Genomic DNA, 13120 nt, shown 5'->3' with positions numbered 1-13120 from the left:
GGCACGGCAGAGCACGCCAGAGAACGCCAATTTACACCAGAGCACGCCAGTGCACGCCAGAGCACGCCAATTCACAACAGAGCACGCCAATGCATGCCAGTGCACCCCAGTGCACGCCAGAGCACGCCAGTGCACGCCATAGCACATCAATCCACGCCAGTGCACGCCAGTGCACGACAGAGCAGGCCAGTGCACGACAGAGCAGGCCAGTGCAGGCCAGAGCACGCCAATTCACACCAGAGCACGCCAGTGCACGCCAGATTACGCCAATGCACGCCAGAGCAAGCCAGAGCACGTCAATGCACGCCAGAGCACGCCAGTGCACGCCAGAGCACGCCAATTCACACTAGAGCACGCCAGTGCACGCCAGAGCACGCCAGTGCACACCAAAGCACGAAAAAAAATATCACCAGAATCAGTTTTTCACGCTGATTCTCATGGTATTTTTTTATATTTTTAAAATAATAATTTCCTCCCGTTATCTCACTTCAAAGTTGAGATTAGCTCCCCCCATTTTAAAACAGACCCCACGCCATTTTTGGTGGGTGGTCCTTAAAATCTGATAAATTTCCCCCCTTTTTCACCCTTTTCGTCTTTCGCCTTTCGGCCCTAAGGGCAAATGAGGGGGTATAGGCAGCACGAAAAAGGGGGAAAAGGGGGGAAAAAGAGCAAAATTTATCAGATTTTAAGGACCGCCCACCAAAAATGGCGTGGGGTCCGTTTTAAAATGGGGGGAGCTAATCTCAACTTTGAAGTGAGATGATGGGGGGAAATTATTATTTTTTTTAATATAAAAAAAATACAATAAGAATCAACGTGAAAAACTGATTCTAATGGTATTTTTTTCAAACGAATCCCTTATTCATGCACCAACCCTATTCACACCAGAGCACACCAGTGCACGCCAGAGCACACCAGTGCACGCCAGAGCACGCCAGTGCTCGCCAGTGCACGCCAAAGCACGCCAGAGCACGACAGTGCACACCAGAGCACGTCAATGCACGCCAGAGCAAGCCAGAGCACTCAAGTGCACGCCAGAGCACGCCAATTCACACCAGAGCACAGCAAGTGCACGCCAGAGCACGCCAGTGCACGCCAGATTACGCCAGTGCACGCCAGAGCACACCAGAGCACGCCAGAGCACGCCAGTGCACGCCAGAGCACGCCAGTGCACGCCAGAGCACGCCAGTGCACGCCAGAGCACGCCACTGCACGCCAGAGCACGCCAGTGCACGCCAGAGCACGCCAGTGCACGCCAGTGCACGCCAGTGCACGCCAGAGCACGCCAGTGCACGCCAGTGCACGCCAGTGCACGCCAGAGCACGCCAGTGCACACCAAAGCACGCCAGTGCACGCCAGAGCACGCCAGTAAACGCCAGAGCACGCCAATGCACGCCAGAGCACGCCAATTACACAAGAGCACGCCAGTGCACGCCAGAGCACGCCAGTGCACGCCAGAGCACGTCAATGCACGCCAGAGCACGCAAGTGCACGCCAGAGCACGCCAATTCATACCAGAGCACGCCAGTGCACGCCAAAGCACGCCAATTCACACCAGAGCACGCCAGTGCACGCCAGAGCACACCAGTGCACACCAGTGTACGCAACTGCACGCCAGAGCACGTCAATGCACGCCAGAGCACGCCAGTGCACGCCAGAGCACGTCAATTCACACCAGAGCACGCCAGTGCACGCCAGAGTACGCCAGTGCACGCCAGAGCACGCCAGTGCACGCCAGAGCACGCCAGTGCACACCAAAGCACGCCAGTGCACGCCAGAGCACCCCAGTGCACGGCAGAGCACGCCAGTAAACGCCAGAGCACGCCAGTGCACGCCAGAGCACTCCAATTACACCAGAGCACGCCAGTGCACGCCAAAGCACGCCAGTGCATGCCAGTGCACGCCAGAGCACCCCAGTGCACGCCAGAGCAAGTCAATGCACGCCAGAGCTAGCCAGTGCACGCCAGAGCAAGCCAGTGCACGCCAGAGCACGCCAGTGCACGCCAAAGCAAGTCAATGCACGCCAGAGCACGCCAGTGCACGCCAGAGCACGCCAATTCATACCAGAGCACGCCAGTGCACGCCAAAGCACGCCAATTCACACCAGAGCATGCCAGTGCACGCAAGAGCAAACCAGTGCACGCCAGAGCACGTCAATGCACGCCAGAGCACGCCAGTGCACGCCAGAGTACGCCAGTGCACGCCAGAGCACGCCAGTAAACGCCAGAGTACGCCAATTACACCACAGCACGCCAGTGCACGCCAAAGCACGCAAGTGCACGCCAGAGCACGTCAATGCACGCTTGAGCACGCCAGTGCACGCCAGAGCACGCCAATTCATACCAGAGCACGCCAGTGCACGCCAAAGCACGTCAATGAACGCCAAAGGACGCCAGTGCACGCCAGAGCACGGTTGAGCTAGCCAGTGCACGCCAGAGCAAGCCAGTGCACGCCAGAGTACGCCAGCGCACGCCAGAGCACGCAAGTGCACGCCAGAGCACGCCAGTGCACGCCAGAGCACGCCATTGCACGCCAGAGCACGCCAGTGCACACCAGAGCACGCCAGTGCACGCCAGAGAACGTCAATGCACGCCATAGCTAGCCAGTGCACGCCAGAGCAAGCCAGTGCACGCCAGAGCACGCCAGAGCACGCCAGAGCACGGTAGAGCACAGCAGAGAACAGCTCAGCCCTTGAAATTGCTATAATATTTTTTTCACTTAAAAACCAAATTTTAATTACAGGATGTGTAAATCAATGTCCAATACACCATTTCAAGTCTATTGAATCAATAAATTTATAGAGCAAATCATGAACAAAAAGTTTTAGAAAAACGCACATCACAGCACTTGAATTATTAAAAATTTTCAAGTTATTTGAGTTCTATTGTCGGGTAGTGGATTTCTATTGTCAAGCGCTTGAGTTCTGCATAGCAGAGCACGCCAGAGCACGACAGAGCACGCCAGAGCACGTCAGTGCACGCCAAAGCACGCCAGTGCACGCCAGTGCACGCCAGAGCACGCCAATTCACACCAGAGCACGCCAGTGCACGCCAGAGCACGCCAGTGCACGCCAGTGCACGCCAAAGCACGCCAATTCACACCAGAGTACGCAAGTGCACGCCAGAGCACCCCAGTGCACGCCAGAGCACGCCAGAGCACCCCAGTGAACGCCAGAGCACGTCAATGCACGCCAGAGCAAGCCAGAGCACGTCAATGCATGCCAGAGCACGCCAGTGCACGCCAGAGCACGCCAATTCACACCAGAGCACGCCAGTGCACGCCAGAGCACGCCAGTGCGCACCAAAGAACGCCAGTGCACGCCAGAGCACGCCAGAAACCGCCAGAGCACGCCAATTACGCCAGAGCACGCCAGTGCACACCAAAGAACGCCAGTGCACGCCAGAGCACGCCAGTAAACGCCAGAGCACGCCAATTACACCAGAGCACGCCAAAGCACGCCAGTGCACGCCAGAGCACGTCAATGCACGCCAGAGCACGCCAGTGCACGCCAGAGCACGCCAATTCATACCAGAGCACTTCAGTTTACGCCAAAGCACGTCAATGCACGCCAAACGACGCCAGTGCACGCCAGATTACGCCAGTGCACGCCAGTGCACGCTAGAGCACGGTAGAGCTAGCCAGTGCACGCCAGAGCAATCCAGTGTACGCCAGAGCACGCCAGTGCACGCCAGAGCACGCCAATGCACGCCAGAGAACGCCAGTGCACGCCAGAGCACGCCAGTGCACGCCAGTGCACGCCAGTGCACGCCAGAGCACGCCAGTGAACAACAGAGCACGCCAGTGAACACCAGAGCACGCCAGAGCACGCCAGTGCACGCCAGAGCACGTCAATGCACGCCAGAGCAAGCCAGAGCACGCCAGAGCACGCCAGAGCACGCCAGAGCACGCCAGAGCACGCCAATGCACGCCAGAGCACGCCAGTGCACGCCAGAGCACGTCAATGCACGCCAGAGCAAGCCAGAGCACGCCAGAGCACGCCAGAGCACGCCAGAGCACGCCAGAGCACGCCAATGCACGCCAGAGCACGCCAGTGCACGCCAGAGCACGTCAATGCACGCCAGAGCAAGCCAGAGCACGCCAGAGCACGCCAGAGCACGGTAGAGCACAGCAGAGAACAGCTCAGCCCTTGAAATTGCTATAATATTTTTTTCACTTAAAAACCAAATTTTAATTACAGGATGTGTAAATCAATGTCCAATACACCATTTCAAGTCTATTGAATCAATAAATTTATAGAGCAAATCATGAACAAAAAGTTTTAGAAAAACGCACATCACAGCACTTGAATTATTAAAAATTTTCAAGTTATTTGAGTTCTATTGTCGGGTAGTGGATTTCTATTGTCAAGCGCTTGAGTTCTGCATAGCAGAGCACGCCAGAGCACGACAGAGCACGCCAGAGCACGTCAGTGCACGCCAAAGCACGCCAGTGCACGCCAGTGCACGCCAGAGCACGCATATTCACACCAGAGCACGCCAGTGCACGCCAGAGCACGCCAGTGCACGCCAGAGCACGCCAGTGCACGCCAGAGCACGCCATTGCACGCCAGAGCACGCCAGTGCACGCCAGAGCACGTCAATGCACGCCAGAGCAAGCCAGAGCACGCCAGAGCACGCCAGAGTACGTCAGTGCACGCCAGAGCACGGTAGAGCACAGCAGAGAACAGCTCAGCACTTGAAGTTGCTATAATATTTTTTTCACTTTAAAACCATATTTTAATTACAGGATGTGTAAATCAATGTCCAATACACCATTTCAAGATTATTGAATCAATAAATTAATAGAGCAAATCATGAACAAAAAGTTTTAGAAAAATGCACATCACAGCACTTGAATGTTTAAAAATTATTCAAGTTATTTAAGTTCTATTATCAGGTAGTGGGCGGTCCTTAAAATCTGATAAATTTCCCCTTTTTGATTTTTCACCCTTTTCGTCTTTCGCCTTTCGGCCCTAAGGGCAAATGAGGGGGTATAGGCAGCACGAAAAAGGGGGAAAAGGGGGGAAAAAGAGCAAAATTTATCAGATTTTAAGGACCGCCCACCAAAAATGGCGTGGGGTTCGTTTTAAAATGGGGGGAGCTAATCTCAACTTTGAAGTGAGATTATGGGGGGGGGGGAATTATTTTTTTTTAAATATAAAAAAATACCATTTGAATCAGCGTGAAAAACTGATTCTAATGGTATTTTTTTCAAACGAATCCCTTATTCATGCACCAACCCTATTCACACCAGAGCACGCCAGTGCACGCCAGAGCACACCAGTGCACACCAAAGCACGCCAGTGCACGCCAGAGCACGTCAGTGCACGCCAGTGCACGCCAGAGCACGCCAATTACACCAGAGTACGCCAGTGCACGCCAGAGCACGCCAGTGCACGCCAGAGCACGCCAGTGCACACCAAAGCACGCCAGTGCACGCCAGAGCACGCCAGTGCACGCCAGAGCACGCCAGTAAACGCCAGAGCACGCCAGTGCACGCCAGAGCACGCCAATTATACCAGTGCACGCCAGTGCACGTCAATTACACCAGAGCACGCCAGTGCACGCCAAAGCACGCCAGTTCACGCCAGAGCACGCCAGTGCACGCCAGAGCACGCCAGAGCACGTCAATGCACGCCAGAGCACGCCAGTGCACGCCAATTCATACCAGAGTACGCCAGTGCACGCCAAAGCACGTCAATGCACGCCAAAGGACGCCAGTGCACGCCAGTGCACGCCAGAGCACGGTAGAGCACAGCAGATAACAGCTCAGATCTTGAAGTTGCTATAATATTTTTTTCACTTGTTCAAACCATTTTTTAATTACAGGATGTGTAAATCAATGTCCAATACACCATTTCAAGTCTATTGAATCAATAAATGTATAGAGCAAATCATGAACAAAAAGTTTTAGAAAAACGCACATCACAGCACTTGAATTTTTAAAAATTATTCAAGTTATCTGAGTTCTATTGTCGGGTAGTGGATTTCTATTGTCAAGCACTTGAGTTCTGCATAGCAGAGCACGCCAGAGCACGACAGAGCACGCCAGAGCACGCCAGTGCACGCCAGAGCACGCCAATAAACACCAGAGCACGCCAGTGCACGCCAGAGAACGTCAATAAACGGCAGAGCAAGCCAGAGAACGCCAGAGCACGCCAGAGCACGCCAATAAACACCAGAGCACGCCAGTGCACGCAAGAGAACGTCAATGCACGGCAGAGCAAGCCAGAGAACGCCAGAGCACGCCAGTGCACGCCAGAGCACGCCAGGAAACGCCAGAGCACGCCAGTGCACGCCAGTGCACGCCAATTCACACCAGTGCACGCTAGTGCACGCCAGTGCACGCCAGAGCACGCCAGTGCACGCCAGAGCACGCCAGAGCACGCCAGTGCACGCCAGAGCACGCCAGTGCACGCCAGAGCACGCCAGTGCACGCTAGAGCACGCCAGAGCACGGTAGAGCACAGCAGAGAACAGCTCAGCACTTGCATACCAGAGCACGCCAGTGCACGCCAAAGCACGCCAATTCACACCAGAGCACGCCAGTGCACGCCAGAGCACACCAGTGCACGCCAGTGCACACCAGTGCACGCCAGTGCACGCCAGAGCACGTCAACGCACGCCAGAGCACGCCAGTGCACACCAAAGCATGCCAGTGCACGCCAGAGCACGCCAGTGCACGCCAGAGCACGCCAGTGCACGCCAGAGCACGCCAGTGCACGCCAGAGCACGCCAAATCACACCAGAGCACGCCAATGCACGCCAGATTACGTCAATGCACGCCAGAGCACGCCAGAGCACACCAATTCATAGCAGAGCACGCCAGTGCACGCCAAAGCACGTCAATGCACGCCAGACAAGCCAGAGCACGCCAGAGCATGTCAATGCACGCCAGAGCACGCCAGTGCACGCCAGTGCATGCCAGTGCACGCCAGTGCACGCCAGAGCACGTCAATGCACGCAAGAGCACGCCAATTCATACCAGAGCACGCCATTGCACGCCAGAGCACGCCAATTCACACCAGAGCACGCCAGTGCACGATAGAGCACGCCAGTGCACGCCAGATTACGCCAGTGCACGCAAGAGCACGCCAGTGCACGCAAGAGCACGCCAGTGCACGCCAGAGCACACCAGTGCACGCCAGAGCACGCCAGTGCACGCCAGAGCACGCCAGTGCACGCCAGAGCACGCCAGTGCACGCCAGAGCACGCCAGTGCACGCCAGAGCACGCCAGTGCACGCCAGAGCACGCCAGTGCACGCCAAAGCAAGCCAGTGCACGCAAGAGCACGCCAAATCACACCAGAGCACGCCAGTGCACGCCAGATTACGTCAATGCACGCCAGAGCACGCCAGAGCACACCAATTCATAGCAGAGCACGCCAGTGCACGCCAAAGCACTCCAATTCACACCAGAGTACGCCAGTGCACGCCAGAGCACGCCAGTACACGCCAGAGCATGCCAGTGCACGCCAGAACACGTCAATGCACGCCAGAGCACGCCAGTGCACGCCTGAGCACGCCAGTGCACGCCAGAGCACGCCAGAGCACGTCAGTGCACGCCAGAGCACGCCAAAGCACGCCAATTCACGCCAGAGCACGCCAGTTCACGCCAGAGCACGCCAGTGCACGCCAGAGCACGCCAATGCACGCCAGAGCACGCCAGTAAACGCCATAGCACGTCAGTAAACGCCAGAGCACGTCAGTAAACGCCAGAGCACGCCAGTGCACGCCAGAGCACGCCAGTGCACGCCAGAGCACGCCAGTGCACGCCAGAGCACGCCAGTGCACGCCAGAGCACGCTAGTGCACGGCAAAGCACGCCAATTCACACCAGAGCACGCCAGTGCACGCCAGAGCACCCCAGTGAACGCCAGAGCACCCCAGTGAACGCCAGAGCACGCCAGTGCACGCCAGAGCACGTCAATGCACGCCAGAGCACGCCAGTGCACGCCAGAGCACGCCAATTCATACCAGAGCACGCCAGTGCACGCCAGAGCACGCCAGTGCACGCCAGAGCACGCCAGTGCACGCCAGAGCACGCCAGTGCACGCCAGAGCACGCCAGAGCACGCCAGAGTACGCCAGTGCACGCCAGAGCACGCCAGTGCACACCAAAGCACGCCAGTGCACGCCAGAGCACGCAAGTAAACGCCAGAGCACGCCAATGCACGCCAGAGCACGCCAATTACACCAGAGCACGCCAGTGCACGCCAGAGCACGCCAGTGCACGCCAGAGCACGCCAGTGCACGCCAGAGCACGTCAATGCACGCCAGAGCACGCATGTGCACGCCAGAGCACGCCAATTCATACCAGAGCACGCCAGTGCACGCCAAAGCACGCCAATTCACACCAGAGCACGCCAGTGCACGCCAGAGCACACCAGTGCACGCCAGTGCACACCAGTGCACGCCAGTGCACGCCAGAGCACGTCAACGCACGCCAGAGCACGCCAGTGCACACCAAAGCATGCCAGTGCACGCCAGAGCACGCCAGTGCACGCCAGAGCACGCCAGTGCACGCCAGAGCACGCCAGTGCACGCCAGAGCACGCCAGTGCACGCCAGAGCACGCCAGTGCACGCCAGAGCACGCCAAATCACACCAGAGCACGCCAATGCACGCCAGATAACGTCAATGCACGCCAGAGCACGCCAGAGCACACCAATTCATAGCAGAGCACGCCAGTGCACGCCAAAGCACGTCAATGCACGCCAGACAAGCCAGAGCACGCCAGAGCATGTCAATGCACGCCAGAGCACGCCAGTGCACGCCAGTGCATGCCAGTGCACGCCAGTGCACGCCAGAGCACGTCAATGCACGCCAGAGCACGCCAATTCATACCAGAGCACGCCATTGCACGCCAGAGCACGCCAATTCACACCAGAGCACGCCAGTGCACGATAGAGCACGCCAGTGCACGCCAGATTACGCCAGTGCACGCCAGAGCACGCCAGTGCACGCAAGAGCACGCCAGTGCACGCCAGAGCACGCCAGTGCACGCCAGAGCACGCCAGTGCACGCCAGAGCACGCCAGTGCACGCCAAAGCAAGCCAGTGCACGCAAGAGCACGCCAAATCACACCAGAGCACGCCAGTGCACGCCAGATTACGTCAATGCACGCCAGAGCACGCCAGAGCACACCAATTCATAGCAGAGCACGCCAGTGCACGCCAAAGCGCGCCAATTCACACCAGAGTACGCCAGTGCACGCCAGAGCACGCCAGTACACGCCAGAGCATGCCAGTGCACGCCAGAACACGTCAATGCACGCCAGAGCACGCCAGTGCACGCCTGAGCACGCCAGTGCACGCCAGAGCACGCCAGAGCACGACAGTGCACGCTAGAGCACGCCAAAGCACGCCAATTCACGCCAGAGCACGCCAGTTCACGCCAGAGCACGCCAGTGCACGCCAGAGCACGCCAATGCACGCCAGAGCACGCCAGTAAACGCCATAGCACGCCAGTAAACGCCAGAGCACGTCAGTAAACGCCAGAGCACGCCAGTGCACGCCAGAGCACGCCAGTGCACGCCAGAGCACGCCAGTGCACGCCAGAGCACGCCAGTGCACGCCAGAGCACGCTAGTGCACGGCAAAGCACGCCAATTTACACCAGAGCACGCCAGTGCACGCCAGAGCACCCCAGTGAACGCCAGAGCACGCCAGTGCACGCCAGAGCACGTCAATGCACGCCAGAGCACGCCAGTGCACGCCAGAGCACGCCAATTCATACCAGAGCACGCCAATGCACGCCAAAGCACGCCAATTCATACCAGAGCACGCGAGTGCACGCCAGAGCACCCCAGTGAACGCCAGAGCAGGCTAGTGCACGCCAGAGCACGCCAGTGCACGCCAGAGCACGCCAGAGCACGCCAGTGCACGCCAGAGCACGCCAGTGCACGCCAAAGCACGCCAATTCACACCAGAGCACGGAAGTGCACGCCAGAGCACCCCAGTGAACGCCAGAGCACCCCAGTGAACGCCAGAGCACGCTAGTGCACGCCAGAGCACGTCAATGCACGCCAGAGCACGCCAGTGCACGTCAGAGCACGCTAGTGCACGCCAGAGCACGCCAGTGCACGCCAGAGCACGCCAGTGCACGCCAGAGCACGCCAGTGCACGCCAGAGCACGCCAATTCACACCAGAGCACGCCAGTGCACGCCAGAGAACGCCAGAGCACGCCAGTGCACGCCAGAGCACGTCAATGCACGCAAGAGCACGCCAATTCATGCCAGAGCACGCCAGTGCACGCCAGAGCACGCCAATTCACACCAGAGCACGCCAGTGCACGCCAGAGAACGCCAATTCACACCAGAGCACGCCAGTGCACGCCAGATTACGTCAATGCACGCCAGAGCACGCCAGTGCATGCCAGAGCACGCCAGTGCACGCCAGTTTACGCCAGAGCACGCCAGTGCACGCCAAAGCAAGCCAGTGCACGCCAGAGAACGCCAATTCACACCAGAGCACGCCAGTGCACGCCAGTTTACGTCAATGCACGCCAGAGCACGCCAGTGCACGCCAGAGCACGTCAATGCTCGCCAGAGCACGCCAGTGCACGCCGGTGCACGCCAATTCACACCAGAGCACGCTAGTGCACGCCAGAGCACGCCAGTGCACGCCAGAGCACGTCAAAACACGCCAGTGCACGCCAGAGCAGGCCAGTGCACGCCAGAGCACGCCAATTCACACCAGAGCACGCCAGTTTACGCCAGAGCACGTCAGTGCACGCCAGAGCACGCCAGAGCACGCCAGAGCACGCCAAAGCAAGCCAGTGCACGCCAGTGCACGCCAAAGCAAGCCAGTCCACGCCAGAGCACGCCAATTCACACCAGAGCACGCCAGTGCACGCCAGATTACGTCAATGCACGCCAGAGCAAGCCAGAGCACGTCAATGCACGCCAGAGCACGCCAGTGAACGCCAGAGCACGCCAATTGACACCAGAGCATGCCAGTGCACGCCAGAGCACGCCAGTGCACGCCAGAGCAAGCCAGAGCACGCCAGAGCACGCCAGAGCACGCCAGTGCACGCCAGAGCACGGTAGAGCACGGTAGAGCACAGAAGAGAACAGCTCAGCACTTGAAGTTGCTATAATATTTTTTTCACTTAAAAACCATTTTTTAATTACAGGATGTGTAAATCAATGTCCAATACACCATTTCAAGTATTAAATAAATAAATTTATAGAGCAAATCATGAACAAAAAGTTTTAGAAAAACGCACATCACAGCACTTGAATTTTTAAAAATTATTCAAGTTATTTGAGTTCTATTGTCGGGTAGTGGATTTCTATTGTCAAGCACTTGAGTTCTGCATAGCAGAGCACGCCAGAGCACGACAGAGCACACCAGAGCACGCCAGTGCACGCCAGTGCACGCCAGAGCACGCCAATTCACACCAGAGCACGCCAGTGCACGCCAGAGAACGCCAGAGCACGCCAGAGCACGCCAGTGCACGCTAGTGCACGTCAATGCACGCAAGAGCACGCCAATTCATACTAGAGCACGCCAGTGCACGCTAGAGCACGCCAATTCACACCAGAGCACGCCATTACACGCCAGAGCACGCCAGTGCACGTCAGAGCACGCCAGTGCACGCCAAAGCAAGCCAGTGAACGCCAGAGAACGCCAATTTACACCAGAGCACGCCAGTGCACGCCAGATTACGTCAATGCACGCCAGGGCACGTCAATGAACGCCAGAGCACGCAAGTGCCCGCCGGTGCACGCCAATTCACACCAGAGCACGGAAGTGCACGCCAGAGCACCCCAGTGAACGCCAGAGCACCCCAGTGAACGCCAGAGCACGCTAGTGCACGCCAGAGCACGTCAATGCACGCCAGAGCACGCCAGTGCACGTCAGAGCACGCTAGTGCACGCCAGAGCACGCCAGTGCACGCCAGAGGACGTCAATACACGCAAAGGACAAGCCAGAGCACGTCAATGCACGCCAGAGCACGCCAGTGCACGCCAGAGCACGCCAGTGCACGCCAGAGCACGCCAGTGCACGCCAGAGCACGTCAATGCACGCCAGAGCAAGCCAGAGCACGCCAGAGCACTCCAGAGCACGGTAGAGCACAGCAGAGAACAGCTCAGCACTTGAAGTTGCTTTAATATTTTTTTCACTTGTTAAAACCATTTTTTAATTACAGGATGTGTAATACAATGTCCAATTCACCATTTCAAGTCTATTGAATCAAGAAATTTATAGAGCAAATCATGAACAAAAAGTTTTAGAAAAACGCACATCACAGCACTTGAATCTTTAAAAATTATTCAAGTTATTTGAGTTCTATTGTCGGGTAGTGGATTTCTATTGTCAAGTACTTGAGTTCTGCATAGCAGAGCACGACAGAGCACGAAAGAGCACGCCAGAGCATGTCAATTTACACCAGAGCACGCCAGTGCACGCCATAGCACGTCAATGCACGCCAGTGCACGCCAGAGCAGGCCAGTGCACGCCAGAGCAGGCCAGTGCACGCCAGAGCACGCCAATTCACACCAGAGCACGCCAGTTTACGTCAGAGCACGCCAGTGCACGCCAGAGCACGCCAGAGCACGCCAGTGCACGCCAGAGCACACCAGTGGACGCCAGAGCACGCCAGTGCTCGCCAGTGTACGCCAGAGCACGCCAGTGCACGCCAGAGCACGGCTGCGCACGCCAAAGCACGCCAGTGCACGCCAGAGCACGCCAGAGCACGACAGTGCACACCAGAGCACGTCAATGCACGCCAGAGCAAGCCAGAGCACGCCAATGCACGCCAGAGCACGCCAGTGCACGCCAGAGCACGCCAGTGCACGCAAGAGCACGCCAGTGGACGCCAGAGCACGCCAGAGCACGCTAATAAACACCAGAGCACGCCAGTGCACGCCAGAGCACGCCAGTGCACGCCAGAGCACGTCAATACACGCCAGAGCAAGGCAGAGGCCGTCAATGCACGCCAGAGCACGCCAGTGCACACCAGAGCACGCCAATGCACACCAAAGCACGCCAGTGAACGCCAGTGAACGCCAAAGCAAGCCAGTGCACGCCAGAGCACGCCAAATCACACCAGAGCACGCCAGTGCACGCCAGATTACGTCAATGCACGCCAAAGCACGCAAGTGCACGCCAGAGCACGC

The sequence above is a fragment of the Daphnia pulicaria genome, chromosome 8 (assembly GCF_021234035.1).
Source record: "Daphnia pulicaria isolate SC F1-1A chromosome 8, SC_F0-13Bv2, whole genome shotgun sequence".
NCBI classification, from domain to species: Eukaryota; Metazoa; Arthropoda; class Branchiopoda; order Diplostraca; family Daphniidae; genus Daphnia; species Daphnia pulicaria.
The sequence above is the reverse complement of the archived record's forward strand: the minus strand, read 5'-3'. Positions refer to the sequence as shown.